This window comes from Stylophora pistillata, chromosome 2 (genome assembly GCF_964205215.1).
Source record: "Stylophora pistillata chromosome 2, jaStyPist1.2, whole genome shotgun sequence".
NCBI classification, from domain to species: domain Eukaryota; kingdom Metazoa; phylum Cnidaria; class Anthozoa; order Scleractinia; family Pocilloporidae; genus Stylophora; species Stylophora pistillata.
In genome coordinates, this window is record NC_142520.1 from 11,890,251 (window position 1) to 11,907,980 (window position 17,730).

The window sequence follows — 17,730 nt, forward strand, 5'->3', positions numbered from 1 at the left end:
ATACGCTCGTCAAGTTTAGGCAAACTGACCTCGATGCTTGGAACAGATGGACACATTTTATTGTTACCTGTGCATTTTTTGCCATCGCCATTAAACCCAACTTTGCAGCTGCAGCTGAAAGAACCTTCGGTATTGTTGCACTTGGCATTAACGTCGCAATTGTGTGTATTGGTGGTACACTCGTCTACATCTGTAGGAACAAATTATTTCCGTTAATAATGAAATTAAAAAAGAAAATTATATGAGCTTTTACAGGTATGTTCTGATTCGACGACCTGCGATACTCAACAGGATTGAAAGCTCACTGAAAGTGCACCACGTGCAATGATGTCTTGAGGCCACTTATTTTTTATCTAAGGGGGGGGGATAGGGAGGATCGCATGGTTTTTAAAGGGAACAGCTACAAAGTGTGATACATACATCATAATTGACTTTTGTTGTGTAGTATCGCTAAGTATTTTTAAAAGTTGTGCTGTATTTTGATTGGCCCGTAAGGCGAGTCAAACTATAAACGACAACTAAAACTGTCATTCTTGGTGTGTGTCAAATATCACTGAAAGCGCCCGCGTCAAATGATCTTTATAATTTAATTTACACTGAAACGACCAATCCGCAGGTAAACAATCTTAAATCAAATTAATTAACAGGCACATACATCATCAAGAAAGGACACGCGTCTTATAAAACAAAAAAAGGGTTCGATACGTGCATGATGTGGTGCTAGCAATGGTTACAGAATGAAAATGTAGCTGTGGTTAAAAAAAAAAAAAAAAAAAAAATTGTAAACTTGACTTAACTCCACACAAAAATACTGTAATGCAACTAAAACTAAAAGAACACAATTTGTCGTCCGTCCACGACTCGTAAATCATTTGATGACAGGTAGAGTTACGGTATTTTCTCAACCGCCGGAAAGATACAACTCGTACTAACTCAACTACTTTATTGACTGACGTACTAACTAGGGAGCGATACCAATAACTAATACAATAACTATCCTCTTAACTTAAAGCCCTCTATAAATACTATAACTTCAATCTCAGTACACTACTTCACAACTCACGGTTCTCTTTAAAGATCCTTGTTGCTTATCAATATCCACAACACTTTTCCAAGGCAGCCTTCCACACGGCTGACGATTCCGGTAAATATTTCTAACAACTCTATCCGGCTCTCTCTCCTCTGGGCTCCTAGTAGCAACACTAACTCACTGGAAAAGGTCTCTAACTTTAACCTATCGCGACTCCTTATATATCTTTTTGTATGTATAGTATCAAGTATATGAATTATGTAATTGTTGACTGAAAAGCCCCAGATGGGGATGTGTTCAATAAAATGTATGTATGTATGTATGTATCTTTTACAAAAGTTCCAGAATGTTCTAGAGATCTGTAATACTGCTATTTTTAGTAACATTACACTACAATTACATCATGGCGAAAATATGCTGGCTAACTGGTCTAGAAAGTTCCATTAAAATTTCTTAATGAGTCAGCATGACGAAGTGTTCTAGAAACTTCCTCGATTCTATTTTTAGCAACTATGTAACACCATGCTATCCATAGCAGTAGTAGCCTCCTAGACACGAAACACGTAATAAAATGAACACTCCGATGGATGCAAAGCGTAACAAATGACACATTAGCAGCCGACTCTGATTCCTCAGTACATTACTATAAACAGCTTTCTTATGAAAATCGTTGATGTTCTTGATACGCTAGTCAAATTTAGGCAAATATAAACCAACTGTTTTCTATGCTTGGAGCAATTCATTTGGACAGATTTCATAGTTACCTGTGCATTTTTTGCCATCGCCATTAAACCCAACCTTGCAGTTGCAGTTAAAAGAACCTTCGGTATTGTTGCACTCGGTTGTTGACATCACAGCTGTGGGTTTTGGTGGAACACTCGTTTACATCTGTACAAACAAATTCTTTCCGTAAATTATTAAATTTTAAAAGAGTTGAGAAAAGCTTTCGCAGGTATGTTCTGATTGGATGAGCTGTGATATTCGACAGGACTGAAAGCTCACTGAAAGTGCATCACGTGGAATGATGTTTGGGGAGCAGTAATTTTTTTATCGGAGGGGGGAAGGGATACAAAGTGTGATACATAGATCCTAATAAAAGTTTTGTTGTGTACTATCGTTGAGTATTTTTACGAGGTGTGCAGTATTTTGACGAAAACGTAGGGCAAGTTAAAATACAAACAACTGCGCACCAAAAAATTTAATAAGAGATTTATTATCCAACGCGCCAAATTGTGTAGTCCGTGCGGGTGAATTTCGCGGATATCTATTTACGGGGAGTGCAAAGCGGAACGCAATCAGCGCGTTGTCGTGTTGGTGTTTCTGTTTTCTTCAACTGATGATAAAATTTCAATGTCGTCTAACTGCTTTTATTCCTTTCCTTTATCTAATAAAAATTGGATCAATATTCGCCAGCCATTCCAACTCTTCATCGTTGGAGGGATAACTTGAATTTTTCATCATTTTTGTTTGTAACCTGAATCCAATTCGTCGCTTGCGCAATGCGAGAAAACCTGTCTTGAGCGTTATTTGTACTCTAAGAAGCACAGTTGGATAATAAATGACTCGTAAGTCATCAGAACACATGTCGAAGCATACGAGACCATGGTAAAATGGATGCAAAAGAGACGCATAATTGTAGTAGCTAACATGATTATTAGAGCGCAAGTGCAAAGTAACTCTTGCCTTTTTCACAGTGGTCTCCCATGTAACCAGGTGGACACACACACTTGTATCCCTTGTCCGTAAATCCAACCAAGCAAGTTGCATTGTTGTAGCACATGTTGAAACAACACTTGTTCTAGTGGGGAAAAATATTGAGCCTTTTTTTTTTTTTTTCATAAAATAACGGAGATGCTATTCATGCGAGCGATTTATACTTTTTATCTATAAGAGGCATGCATGGAGTTTTTAATTTTTTGTGTAACAAATAAAAACTCCTCGACTTTGCTCTGTTCTATTGTAAAGGACGACGTTAGCGGCTAGAGAACAAAAGAAGTGAAGGGGGAGAAACTTCTTGATACTCTGACATGCTGTGTCAGCCAATCAGAACGCTTGTTATACAGGAACTTTATTTTTAAAATTAATTCATCTGTTTTTCACTTTTAGCCGATTCAGGTGCTCTCAGGCTTCACTTAAAAAGGTTTTGAGATGAAATTGCTTCATCTGAGTTGCCGAAGACTCACAGAAGAGCGAGGAAACTCTATTAAAAGGTACACAAGGCTTACAAACAGCAGCAAACTCCTAAACAAAAATTGAAATAAGATAAAAATAAAACTCTTACCTGCGTGCCCCTATACATAAAGCCTGCCATCGGTTTCAGATCATTTGGATGTTGCAAGTGGTCCGAGTCACTCAGTTGACACAAAACTTTATCTTTTTCTCCTGAGGGTCCCATGTTGATCGATTTACATAGTACACCAATTTCTGCAGTGACTATATATATGCATTCCGACTGGTGATAAAATGTTTTTTAAGACGTGGCCCACCAATCCATCTTTCTGTTGCAAGAACTTGAGACGCCGACAGCTATCTATAAATCAGACATTACAGGAAAGTTTTTGTTAGGCCTCCAAAACGTCTCGCGTAGGTTGACGAAAAAAAAAATTTCAAAAAAGCACAGGACTAGAATAGAATATGATTAAGTAATGTTTAAAGAACCATTATTTAGAGAAAACTGTTTGGTCTTAGGGATTTGACAATCTTCATGGCTATCAATTGATGGGCTAAAACTTTTATTAACTCGGATTTTGAAATCCATCTCCTCAAAAAATTAGATAGTTTATCGTGTCGTCTTCCTATTGTTTATCTTCGGTCGAAATATACTGAGCCACTTAGGGGCCAGACTATTTATTTTGTAACCCTTCTGCAGCAAGCTGAAAAAATAGTGGAAAAGAAAAAGCTTTCGACAAGCTAAGCTAAGGGAGCTTTCTAAAAATATGTTAGTACCCCGAAATGTTATCTTCATTTCTGTGAATATTTAACCATGCACTTTAATTAATTATTAGATGGTCAAAATTTGAAATTTTGCTATAAAGATAGTGAATAATGTATGATGTTATGCCCCAAAATGTGCTTACTTTGATGATCTCTGAAACTTTATCCCAAGTTGAAAATCAAAACAATAAATGTAAAGAATAATGTCAAGGTACGTAGAAGTTTAGAAAATCATCTCTTTTTGCGCTACTTATGACCTCATACCTTCATTGTAACCTTCCTCAACTAGATTTGAACAAAGGAAAAATTTGTAAGAAACTCTTTCCCAATTTGAATCTTCCTTTACAGTTTTTTTTTTTCAAACCAAATTTAAACAGCCACAGAAAACAGCCTGTATTTGCTGAATAGAACTATTTGTGACAAACGTAACCCTAGTCATTTTTCTGACTTGAGCTAAAGTACTGGTGACAAGCTTACGGAAAAAAAAAAAAAAAAAGACAAAAAAAACAAAACAAAAAAAACAAGGAATATTAATTCTCATTTTCTTGATATCGAACGATTTTTCCAACTTCAAACATACCCAAGTCGAAAGATGTTAGCCCTTGAAGAGAAAGATAAATTCATAGGAATATTAGGTGTAGCACCAGCTTCCAAACAAAAAAAAGAAGAAATATGAAAGAGAGCATCGGGCAGCGACGGCGGGCCATCTTCAGATTCTTGTCAAAAAAGAAAGCGTTTTTAAACCAACCATCAGAGTGTTTCATTTTACAAAAATCGTTTCAGTAAAGTGAGATAAATACAGCAACCATCAGTTGCCCATCTCTGGCACTGCTAGGTTCTTGTAGAGCCAAAACGGCGAAGTTTCATTCCTACCGTCATTTATTATTAATTAAAATTGGGCGGGATAATAAGCTTCTTAGCTGTTCCTGATTACTACTTTCTTCAAACGTCATTTTTGCACGAAAAATGCCCATTACAAGCCTCTTGTTTTGTGGATTTTTGAAAGAGAAATTTCTCAGAAACATTGATCGAAACGAAATGAAAGAACGACGAAAAAAGAAGAGAAAAAAAATCTAGAGATACTAATTGCTATGATGACTGTTTTTACTATCACTCATTAACTTCCCTTGGGGTCGTTGAAGACTCACAGAGGAGCGAGGAAACTCTATCAAACGGTACACAAGGCTTACGACCAGTAGCAAACTCAAAAACAAAACAAAAAACTAAGTAAAAATAAAACTCTTACCTCCGTGCCCCTATACATAAAGCGTGCCATCAATTTCATATCATTTTGGTGTTGTATGTGGTCCGAGTTACTCAATTGACAAAAATATTTGTCTTTTTCTCCTGAAGTTCCTTTGCTGATCGATTTACACCTGTCTTCCATTGTACACCAAACTATACATGCTATACAAAACACGCTAGGCAAAATATTGATAAGGATTTCGAGAAAATCCTTGCTAAAAAAGCGTACAACGAAATGGCGATGGCTGACCGACCTCTTTTTAGTGCAAAATCGTTACCAATCCCTACAAAAGAAAGCTCGTTTTGCATAGCGTGTATAAATATGCATTCCGATTGGTAATGAAATGTTTTTAATGACGTGGCCTACCAATCCATATCCATCTTCCTGTTGCAAGAACTTTAGACGCCGACAGCTATCTATAAATCAGACATTAGAGGATAGCTTTTGTTAGGAAGGAAAACGTCTCGCGTAGGTTGGCGGAAAAAAAGTCTTAAAAAAACACACGAATAGAATAGAATATAATTGAGTAATGTTGAATAAAACCATTTCTTACAGCAAACCGTGAAGTCTGAGGGATTTGACAGTTTTCTGTAAATATCTTACAATATACTTTAATTAGTTATTAAATGGTCAAAAATTGAATTTTTGTTGTATACAGAACTATGAGCAAACTGTGGTGTTTACCTTTTGTTTTATTAACATAACATTGAAACATCTTAACAAGAGTTCCCTTTTATTTAACAAATCTTAAAAACAAGCGCGCGCGGAAAAACAGTCTTAGCATTTGCTCAAGTCAGCAGCATACACCCATGAGCAAATAGTAGTTGCTGAATTAACCAATCAGAGCACGCGCTTTGCTTTAGTTATGTTATAATTAATTATTATTTTTGGATCATATATTCAATTCGTTGTCTCTCGATTGACGTGTACCCAAATATCAACAAATATTTCCCCTGCCTCGCATCTGATTGTGGTTGTAAATGTTGTGTCAGTCTTGTTTGTTAAAACTGATAGGTTTTGAAATCGGCCTTTGACTGAACCTGTCAGTTCCTTCGTCATTTTCAAAGGTTAAGCGTCCTAATACTTCCTCAATCTCTCTCTTTTTAAGCTATAAACCCTTCTTCTTTAAAAGCCGTTTTTGGGTTTGTTACTTATTGTTTAGTTGTAAACGAGTCATTTTAATATCTGCCATCACGTGTCACATCAACTTACTGTTTTTTTACAAACGTTAGTCCCTTAAGTTTAAACGCTCCAACTAGGCTACTACTAAACGATCCCTACTGTTACACATATTCCTTCTGGAAATCGGGAAAGCGAGTTTTATCAACGCTGCTGTGCTAGTTCGGCCTTTTTTTCTCTTATTTTGGGCTGAGTTTCGATGCGGTTCCAGTCGAGGCCCACAAATTGACCCTTGCTCAGCATAGAGTCTCCAGTAGCTCAGTGGTTAGAGCATCCGACTAGATCACAGAGGGTCGTGGGTTCAAGTCCCATCTGGGCCTCAGATTTTCTATTATACTAAAAATTGTTTCATCTTCACATGCTCACTTTGGAGGTTGGTTGGCCGCATCTTGATATGCTTCAATGTGACAGCGTGAAACAATCAAGAAGTTCCTCTGCAATGACGAACTTTGGTCTTCCAGGTTGCGATGTATGTGAAACGCTATGCGATCCTAAATCGACAAGACTGACTGTTCTCCTACCTATTTCAGTCATCCTCTTAAACCAGAACTGGTGTAACTTAGAAAAACACTCACAGAGCTGCATTAAACTGTTTCTACAACATAGATCCTCACTCTGATCAAGGACACTTCGCAGAACGGAGAGTACCCGGTCAAGACAATTGAAACGCCGCGCCGCTGGGAAGAGCTCTAAGTTTATAATTCTGGCGCTGTGTTCGCACCTATCAAGTAGATTTTCAGAAAATATAAAACAATCATTCTAAGTAGTTGCATCTACTATTGCATCTGGGTCTAGATTTGTCGCCATTTTCAGACAGAACGTAATGATTTTGGATAATGGCGGAAAGCTTTGTGACCGTTTCATGCTTTGTGGCCATGCCTCCTTGGGTCACGTGACTTTATGGAAAATATTTTTTTATCAAATAAAAAAACGTCAAATAAATATATCTTTTATCGAATGATAAAAGAGCACGGAAACAGTTTTAGCACAGAAATAAATTTTGAAAGGAAAATTATCGAATGAATATTATCGAACGAGAATATTTTAACAAATGAAAATATGTCATTTATCGAATGAAAATATTTTAGCAAATAAAAATATGTCAATTATCGAATGAAAATTTTTTAACAATTAAAAATATGTCATTTATCGAATGAAAATATTTTAACGAATAAAAATATGTCATTTATTGTATGAAAACATTTTTAAGCGCCTGTGAAACTCACTAACAGCCTCACGCTGTCACACTGAAGCATATCAAGATGCACATTGAAGCATATCAAGATGCATATCACAAATTGTCAATGAAACTCTTTCCAGCTAGACGCAAGGGGATCAAATGCGACTTTTATTCATCGAATTCCTTCGGTTTCTGTTATGAAATTTAGCGGAGAAATGTCTAAATTCAAGGGACTTGCAAAGAAAAGGCAAAAGTATATTTATAGAAAAACTGAACACTTTGCTCAACGTTTCACAAAAGAACAAATTTTGTTGAAGAATTCTGATATTAACGGAAGAGAGTCACTTTCATTAACGTTATTTTTAACTGCAACTACCTCTCGTTTTAACTTTTTGAGTTACTTTTTGTGAAGGGTTACTAGATAACAAATTGTTTTTAGGCCGTGTTTCAAAAACAAATTTAGTAGCACAAAATTTATCTGGAAATCAATTTTTGCGGATGTTTTATGATGGAGTTGATATTGATTAATTGATGTAAGAAATTTGAACTGCTGCATGATGGTGGCCCTGCCTGTTTTTATTATAACTCGTCTAGAAAGTTTCAAAACGAGTAAACTTCTTCTAAGAATAGGGTTCGCTTTATTTCAAATTTCAATTTTTACTTGCCGAAAAAAAATCAAATTTCGTCCTAGTTAAGCTCGCGTTAAATGTTCACGTAGAGTTTAATTCTAAACTCTACTGATGAGCTGAGATGTGATATTTAAAATGTTGAATGACCTTTCCTCATTGGCCGATTGGGGCATCTTCAGATACTGCGTGAAACGAGTTGTCCTTAAGAATTGATTTGAAAGCGGAAAGTCTTCAACTTTTCTGTAGATATATGAATAAAAATCATAACACAAGAACCAACTGAATTCAGATTGATCGTGCCAGCGCCTATTTTAAATCCTGGATAGAGAAAGACTGAGCTTTCGATCTGAAAACGAAAAAAATTACCAAAGTGCAGCCGCATCTCCCGCCAAAAGAAACCAAAGAGGCAACCAAGAAACTTTTAACCATGTTAGATTAAAACTGCCATGAAGAACTAATAAAATCCTTCACCTAACTAACACTGTAAAATGTTAAAGTAAACTCACCATGGTTTGCAAATGTAAAGGTATAAAACCAGCCTCCGAACAAAAGAAAAAGAAATAGGAAAGAAAACATCGCGCAACGACGACGCCTCATCTTCAGAGTCTTGTGGGAATGGAAGTTTCACCATTATTCAAATATCTCTTATCATGGTTAATTATTAAAAGGAGTTCCAGTCAATCTTTCTGTTTACAGAGTGCCTCCCACGCCCTTTAGGCATGGAACTGTTCACTAATTGGCTTCTCTTTTTGGCTTAACTCACGACATGGGCTCATTTCGTATAAGTTGAGTCTTTTGCATTCTAGGCTTAAGTCTAAACAGTTCCATATTTTTATAAACCGAATTGATAGAAACGCATTAAATGAGTAACATGTTTTGTTTTTCGTGCCCACACTTGGTATTTGGGAGTCACGACTATCATTTCATTAGCATCTAGTGTGGAATGACTAAACAGTCAATCCTTGGAAGTTCGAAAGAAATCATGTACCAGATATATTTGTTCATTAGGAACAGATAATCATGTACCAGATATATTTGTTTATTAGGAATTGGGGGGAGGGAGCATCTGTAAAATTTCTTCTTTATTAATTGTAAACTGCCGCTGGCAGTCTGGAAAAAGTCCCCCGCACTGTATGGAAAGCACATTAGAACATTGCATGGAAATGCGCTATAGAAATTGATATTATTGAAATGAATATTGAATTGATTAGGAGCTTTCCAATGTCGAAAGTAATCATTTATGTACGAGTCAGCTGAAGCGCTTGAGAATGTTTCTCAAGCAAGAATGGGAAGAACTTCTGCTATCTCCATTTGGAAACTTCCTCTCTGGCTGTACATCAATTTATACGTGATCTCAGATACACTTCCACTTTGTCACCTCACGCAAAGCATTTCCACTGCAAGGTGGAACACGGAATTAACTCTGAAGCGTAAATTAAAGCACTTTCATTTACGCTTCAGAGTTAATTCTCTGTTCCACCATCTGTGTTTATAGTGCTACGCAGCACAACATTTATATGTACCCTTACTTTCTCTTCGCCGTGATTCACGACTTTAATCGACCCCGACTTTCTTTTTCCGACCTCGTAGCTTAGTCGGTAGAGCAACGGTAAATCTAATCCGGAGGTCGTGGGTTCGATTTCCACCGAGATCATAAGAATTTGAATTTCTCTTTACCTCTTGTGGTTCCCTTATACCCTTTACTAGGGAAAACGTCCAGTGAGTTTTCATGGGTTTCACTTAGCACTTTATTTTACGCCTCAGAGCTAATTCTCTGTTCCATCATTTGTGTTCAAAGTGCTACGCGGAACAACATTTGTATGTACCCTTTCCATTCCACAGCAGTATTTCATTTTTGATGCACAGAAGTTCTGCCTACCGTCGTTGTCCTTTATATTTACGTTTTGGGGTCATGAACCATCAATATTTCTGTCTTAAGCGCCCTGTTCTGTAACAGTTTCTAGAGCTTTTAGTCGCTTTTTTACTTGATTGCAACTAAAACTTCTAATCTAGCTTGCATCGGACAATTGAATAACACATTTGGGCCCCTCCCCCCTCTACCTCTCTCCCCCCTCTACCCCCTCCCCACTTTACACCCTGGTCTGTCGCTATCCTTTAATTTCGGTTCCCATAACATTCCCACTTGGACGTATATTATTCATTACCATTCTATCAGACCTCACTAGGTGAAATATTTTGCAGTGTCCTTGAAAACAGACTACATGAATCATTTCGAGAATTCAGGTGATGCAAAGGCAGCTATTTTAACATACCTTCAGAACTTAAATAATTCTATAACCACACTCTCTCTTTTTTATGCCATTTTCATTCTGAATGTAAAGAGTGTTTCTCTGAATTTTGATTTTGTTATCATTCATTCCCAGTGGTGCCTAGCTATTACAATTATCAACCGTAATGCTACCTGCGCTTAATAATCTAAGTCAGGTTCATTTTCACACCTCGAAGAAAGTATTCCGTTCTCCTTTGAAAAATTTCATCAAGAAATTGGAGGGACGCACAAAAAACTGAGAGGACCAAAAAGCAGTAGTTACGTGATGGATTCGAAATGAAAACATTCATTGCTTCTTCAGCTTCAGTTGGCCTGGCCTGGAAACAAGCCTGTAATGATATATCTCATATTTAATTTATTTAAATCAAAAGAAGGAGATTTTAGACCCTCCACTGGTTTTGAAATCATGTCACAGCACCCGCCTAAATTGCTGTGTAGTCACTGCATCAGAAATAGTGACTTGAATAGTTATACAGTTTGGTGCTTTTTTTTATTTTCCTTGTTTTGTCGAAAAGCGTCGGAGAATGAAGAAGTTTTACAATTACTGTCCGCGAAAGTGCTGCGCACTAGTTTTGATTTCATCGCTAGATAAAAAAAATGTGGCTTGTCCTCTATGGGCCACCGTATTAATCTCTTTGAACATAGAAATTTCTTGTTATGTAGTTACGTATAAGCTTGAATAGAGACCCGTTGAACTATAGTATTTCACTTTTTTTTCGCAGAGGTAAAATAAAGGTCAACCTCAGAGGCCCATGAAGAGGTCTGTCATATTTATTTCCAAATCCTAATAAACACCACCTTAAAGCTTTATCCTTGTATTTAAATTCCTCCAGTTCTCTACCTTTGCCCGCTTTAAGCAGCGCGTCCAGCTTGAAGAGAGTTCGCGTTAAAATGACAAAAATGCAATGCGAACCGTTCAATGGTTGTCACGACTTATTTTAAGGGCTATGCAAAGATCCGCCATACAAATTTACGAATCATAATGAACACCACTTTTAAGCTTTAAATGTTTTTCTTTTAATTCCTCAAAGTTTCTCGCTTGGCCCGCCATAAGCGGTGCGCCCATGTTGAAAAGAGTTCGGATCATCTTCACAACAAATATCATACGTTACGGTGGCCAATTTACCATTTCAACTTTGTTGATATATCCAAAATATCATACGAACTGTTGAACGGTTGTCACGCAAGAGGTGATGCATTTAGTACATTCCTGGCCAAGCTGAAACTGATTGGACATGATCTCTTACGTAACAGCCATTCATTCATTTAAGCTCGAACTCTCTTCAAGCTGGACGCACCGACCTACGCATGCGCTTACATTTCACGCTTGTGCTGTAGTGGAACTGCGTTTTGTCACTCAATGTAAAAATACTGACCTCGGTCGTTTCCTTCTGAAAACTGAAAGATGACGTCAACCGGATCAGCTGAGAATATTAATTTTTATTCGGATTCTCTACGATCTGCCGAGAAAGTCACTCTTGTATTGTATCGTCTACCTTTGGTTCGGCGTGGGTCGGCATATCGGAGTTTTTCGACTTAGCTCTTTGCAGTATTTATACATTTCCGAACAAAGATGCATTAATTTCAATGGAAAGAGATCATTCAGAAGCCGGTAATATTCGGGATCTGCGAGCGTCTGAGGCAGGCAGTGACATCGTATCTCACTAGATAATATCGCAAAGATGAAAAAAAAAAGAAAAAGATAAAGGAACGTTTAATCGTTCGTCTCATGAAGACAGAATATATTAAGCAGTCCGTATAAAAATAGAATTTTGAAATTCTACGCAAAGCCATAAATATATTCTATGATTTGCTACTAAGGGCAGACAAGAAATCTCTTGACTTTCATTTCGATCACCGCCCTGACCGTTCACCATTTCGCCGACTTGGACTTGTAACACACTTGAAAGATCAAACTCAAACAAGATTAATTTTCAATCGCCTGATATTAGCCATATTTTTTCTAGCTTATACAACGATAATACTCGAGTCAGAGAAGGTAAGCATTTACATTGAAAGTGATTATTTTCGGTTACTAAGTTCTAGAAATTTGTATACTATTCAGGGATTCAGGGGCGTAGCCAGGATTTTTCAAAGGGGGGGGGGGGGGGTCACAGACGCTAATCACCAGATTGTCATGTTGACCTCCACGCCCTGCATGTTTTACTTAATGTTCCAGTTCTGGGATGAGCAACGAGAGTGCAGTGGGCAGGCAAAGATATTGTCATGGCGTTTCCACCACCTGTATATTGTAGGTTGTTTGCTCAAAAGAAGGCCTACCAAGGGCACCCCAGGACCCCCCCCCCCCCCCATTGTTCTCTCACATTTAGGCTAGTTGATGGAAAGAGCATTTTAGGTACTCGCAGTAATGATCCATTGATCAAAACCCCTTTATTTTACTTAACGGCTATGAGAGAAATAGCGATCCGACCTTCACTCCTTGATTCCCCAGACCAATTTTCTTTTTTCAAAAGACATCTTTGCTCTTTTTACCGCTTTTATCAATTAAGTTAATTCTAAGATTGCTCGTACATGAGCTAACAATGCAGTAAAGGATGCCAAAGGAAAATAAGAGGACAAACTGTTTTTCGCTGACCCTCAATTTTCTTGGTTGCTCGCGGGTTCTTTTTTGTAAATTACATTAATTTTAAAACAGAAAAAAAAATGGAATCTATCTTCTATTGTTTAGGAATTAAAACATGTGAAGGTGTCTTCTTAGAACTAATCAGAAAGCATAAATAATCGATGTATTTTTCCCTTGGCGTTCTTTAGATTTTAGCAAAACTTCAATGACTTTTTTCTCCCTCTGTAACATACAATAGCTAAATAACAATTTTTGCTTTTACTCTTGATATCTAATGCTTCTCAATAGTTTTTGGTAGCATTCTCCTTGCTTGGATTCTACTTGACTTCTTTTCCCCTTGCTTTGACACTAGAATTGTCAATGCTGCTTTGTTCGATCAAGCTGCCTCTTCTAATCAAAATTCAGCAAAAAAAGGTAGTTATTGGACACTTTAACTCTATGTAACTTTTATTTGTCAGAGAATATGGCAAAACGAATTCTCACAATAGAGGCGTCTTTGCTTAATCTTTAGTTGGAATTTTATTTAGGACTAAATATTCCACTTATTTTCAAAAGATTCCCGTCTTTGTTCTTTAAAATGTGATGGAGGGAAAACTCTTTTATTTTTGATACGTGATCATGAAGACCGAGTTTGAGTCAGAACTCGTGAAACTCATGTCGATAAAATATACAACATATGCACCCACTGCTTGGACTAACACTAGAAAACTTCTGTTTCAAATAAGATTTTACGATAATTTTAGTTCTGTTATTATCTTGTTGACATTTTTTAGACAGATCAGAGTGTCTCTCGCTCGTTCTGATCAGTTATTAATTGGTGTTTATCTATAAGCTCGATCTGTCCAAGGACAAACTTTTGGACTGCTAATAATAACCACCGAAATTGAATTTTTAACATGTTTTTTATTGATTGTTTCAGGACGAAATTGATCTAGATGAATTCTTCTCAAAATCTGAGCTGCTGTATGCTGGTGGCCCTGCCCATTTTTATTAGAACTCGCCTACAAAATCTCAAAACGAGTTAACTTCTTCCTACATTTTGGTTCGCTTTCAAATTTCAATGAGCTATACTTGCCGGAAAAAAAATTTTCGTCCTTATTAAGCCTAGGTTAAATGTTCACGTTAGAGTTTTGTTCTGAGCCCCATTGATGAACTGAAATAGGATATTCAAAGTGTTGAATAACCTTTCCTAATTTACTTGTGGCATCATCACATATCGCGGGGAACGAGTTGTCCTTAAGTGTTGATTTGAGAGCTAAAAGTCTTCAACTCTTTTGTAGATGTATGAATAAAAAAACAGAGAGCTCTCGATCTGAAATGGAAAGCAATGACCAAAGTGCAACGGCATCTCCCGCCTAAGGAAACCAAAGAAGCAACCAAGAAAATTTTAACCATGTCAGATTAAACCTACTGTAAATAATTAATAAAATCCTTCATCTAACTCACACTTTAAAATGTTAAAGTAAACTCACCATGGTTTGCAAATGTAAAGGCATAAAACCAGCCTCCCAACAAAAGAAACAAAAATAGGAGAGAAAGCATTGGACAGCGACGACGCTTCATCTTCAGAGTCTTACGGAAAAGGAAGTTTCGCAATTATTCGAATATTTCTCATCATGATTAATTATTAACAAGGAGTTTTCTCAATCTTTCTGTTTACAATTCCTCTCACGCCCTTTAGGCATGGAACTGTTCACTAATTGGTTTCTCTTTTTGCCTTAACTCTCGACAGAGGCTCATTTTGCATAAGTTGAGTCTTTTGTATTTTAGGTTGAAGTCAAAATAATTCAACATTTTTGTAACTTGTGGTGAATTGATAAAAACACATTAAATTTAAGTTTAAGCTTAAGTTAATAATACTTTGTCAGGCTAATAAAAGTAAATAAAATTACATAAAATACAAAAAATGCATGACTGGAGAACAATTGGGGGAAACTGAATTCCCATACAGTGAATATTCTCCAACGTTAAAAATGAAGAAATAAAATTTAAATGCAGCCCAAAACTAACCTAATTGAATTGCACACTAAAATTGACGCTAAAAATTAAGAAGTAAAATTTGAATAATGCCCAAAGCTAACCTAATCAAATTGCATACTTGTCACTCGCGAGTTGCACCTGATTTAAAACTGACAAAGATGATCCAATAGATAGGACTCTAAAATACTCAATGAAGGTGCATGCATAATGTTCGATGGAATACTATTCAAATTTAAAGTAATTTGCACGTGTCTTTTTTTAGGTATAATTTGAATATATCAACAAATTTGAAATGGTGAATTGGCTACCGTTACGATTATAAAAGCTGACTTTCGAGCATTAGCCCTTCGTCGGAGTGAATAGAAGAATTGTGGGTTAACGTTGTGTGTGCTCTTAAAGGCAGAAAATGGAGCTAAGTTATTGGTGGGAACATTGCAACGAGAAAAACATGAATAAATTCATGGGATGAAAAGCGTTCGTTAATACCTGTGGGATTTAGACTGCCGCTTTGAAAGATGAGCTTCTGTTCATCTGAAACATCTGTATCATAACAAGGTCACCCTTAGCCTCAATCCTGTTCAAAGGCTTGGCCACCAAGCCCACAACTGTAAAAAGGACTATTGTTCAGTGCCTGACAAAGAACATAACACGAGCGGCTAATCTAATTGCACTACCGAGAAAACACGTTAGTATCTTGATACGCATTTTTGCTATCGTCTTGAACTTCTTCTCATCTTTGATCCCCGGAACATGTAAACTGGAATTATACAAATTCACAGGGAAATATCATTATGCCCACCATTTTCATGAATTAGTGGGAGTGTTGGAGGATATATTGTTTCTTAAATTGGGCCTAATGTACAATCGGGCCTACAATGATGCATCTCTTAATTCATTTGTTTTACTTCAAACAAAGTACAATACAGTACAAAAACCTAAAGAGGGTTTTTCGGTGACAATGATCTAAAAATTACAAAATTACAGTACTACAATGTATAATAGAAAAATTAAGGAAGCTAAAATTTTGATTAATGTTCGCCAAAGTTACAACTAAGAGCGATGAGAAAAGAAAGCAGCAAGTAATTTGGCTCTATGTTTACGCTTAAAATCACGAAAAGAATTACAGAATTTGAGGGTATTATTTAATCTGTTCCATAAACTAACTGCACGACAAAAGAAAGTCCTTCGTACAGATTTAGTTCTATGTAAGGGTATATGCAGAAGTTGGGAGCTTCTGGTCGTGCGACCATTTATCTCACCACGTGTTACAAACTTCGAGGAGAAATAAGTAGGAATGGAGCCGGTCATACATTTAAAAACAAGTACGGCGTCACGGAGATATAGCTGAGATTCAATAGGTAGCCAGTGCAGTTTTCTCAGAAGCGGAGTCACGTGGTCAAACTTTCTGAGACCACAGATAATCCGGGCTGTAAAATTCTCGACCGCTTGTAGCTTGAGAAGGTTAGTGTCCGCTGCATTGGACCAGACGGAGGAACAATAAAACAACTTACTAAACACTAAAGTCTTAATTATTATCAATAAGGTCGATCTGTCAAACACGTGCTTAACACGATTCATTTGAGCTAAACTTGAGAAGCAAGGGGAAACTGTTTTAACAATATGCTCGTGAAAAGTAAGGCTTGAGTCAAGAGTCACGTCTAGGTCTTTAACGACGTGCACCGGTATTAGTTCCTTTCCTAAGAGGGAGAGACGAATAACCGGATATTATTTAAATTTTGTCGACTTCCATAAATAATCAGTTTAGTTTTATCAGGATTCAAGAGAAGACGATTTACGAAGCACCAGTTGGGAATCTGTAGAAGGTCAGCGTTGAGATGAGCAACAGCCTTAGCCCAGACATGGACTGGGAAAGAAATGTCAAGTTTTGTGCCATCGACCTAACTTTCAGTAAGACAGGACCGGGGAGCGAGAAGTAAATGGTTTACATTAGTATTAAACAAATTGGGTCCGAGAACGCTTCCTTGTGGCACCTTTGATACAACGGAGTGACGTTAGATCCTCCACTGTTCTTTAAACCATGTTACGGTATCGCCTCACTTTCAGTCAATTGATTGCTTTCATCAAAGTAAAACAATTCCTTCGAGAATCATGAGTTTATAGAACCCTTTTCATCAATTATTTTTGTTATTGTTAATGCTCTTGTTGTTCTCCGAAGATCTCATATTGTTTTCTCTGGTTCAGCTCAAAAAAGGAAAGTTAATGAACAGTGTAATATGTAAACAGCAAAAGAAAGGAAAGGATGGGAAGGGGAGTGGGCTTGAGAACTGAGAAGGGAAATAACCTATCATCATGATGGTCCTTTAAGACCAGTGGTTTAGTGTTAATGATGTTAAAAAACAAAATTCGATTAAAAAAAATGAATAATTGCGCTCTAACCAATGTTTTTTATTTGTATGTCCTGATGATTAAAAATTACATGTTCTTTTATTTGACCTCTATCAGCTTAGACTAGCACTGAACTGGCAGTATTCGTTTTATTGATTTCTACCAGCATTGTCAGATCGTCCACCGCCTCCACAAGACTCAAGAATATGAATTTCACTGCTTCCTACAGAGTACCCTCCTCCTTCTCCGCCTCCTCCAGCCCCATTAACACCTCCAACTCCTCCAAATCCACCAAGAACTTTGTAAACCCAAGATCTGCCTCCCAGCCCGCC

General features: G+C 37.0%; 1 pseudogene; it reads right to left on the reverse strand.

Moving 5' to 3' along the window:
• LOC148737145 (uncharacterized) overlaps positions 1-4,234 on the reverse strand; it is a 50,027-nt pseudogene extending 45,793 nt beyond the window's left edge.
• Between the last annotated feature and the right edge of the window lie 13,496 nt (positions 4,235-17,730).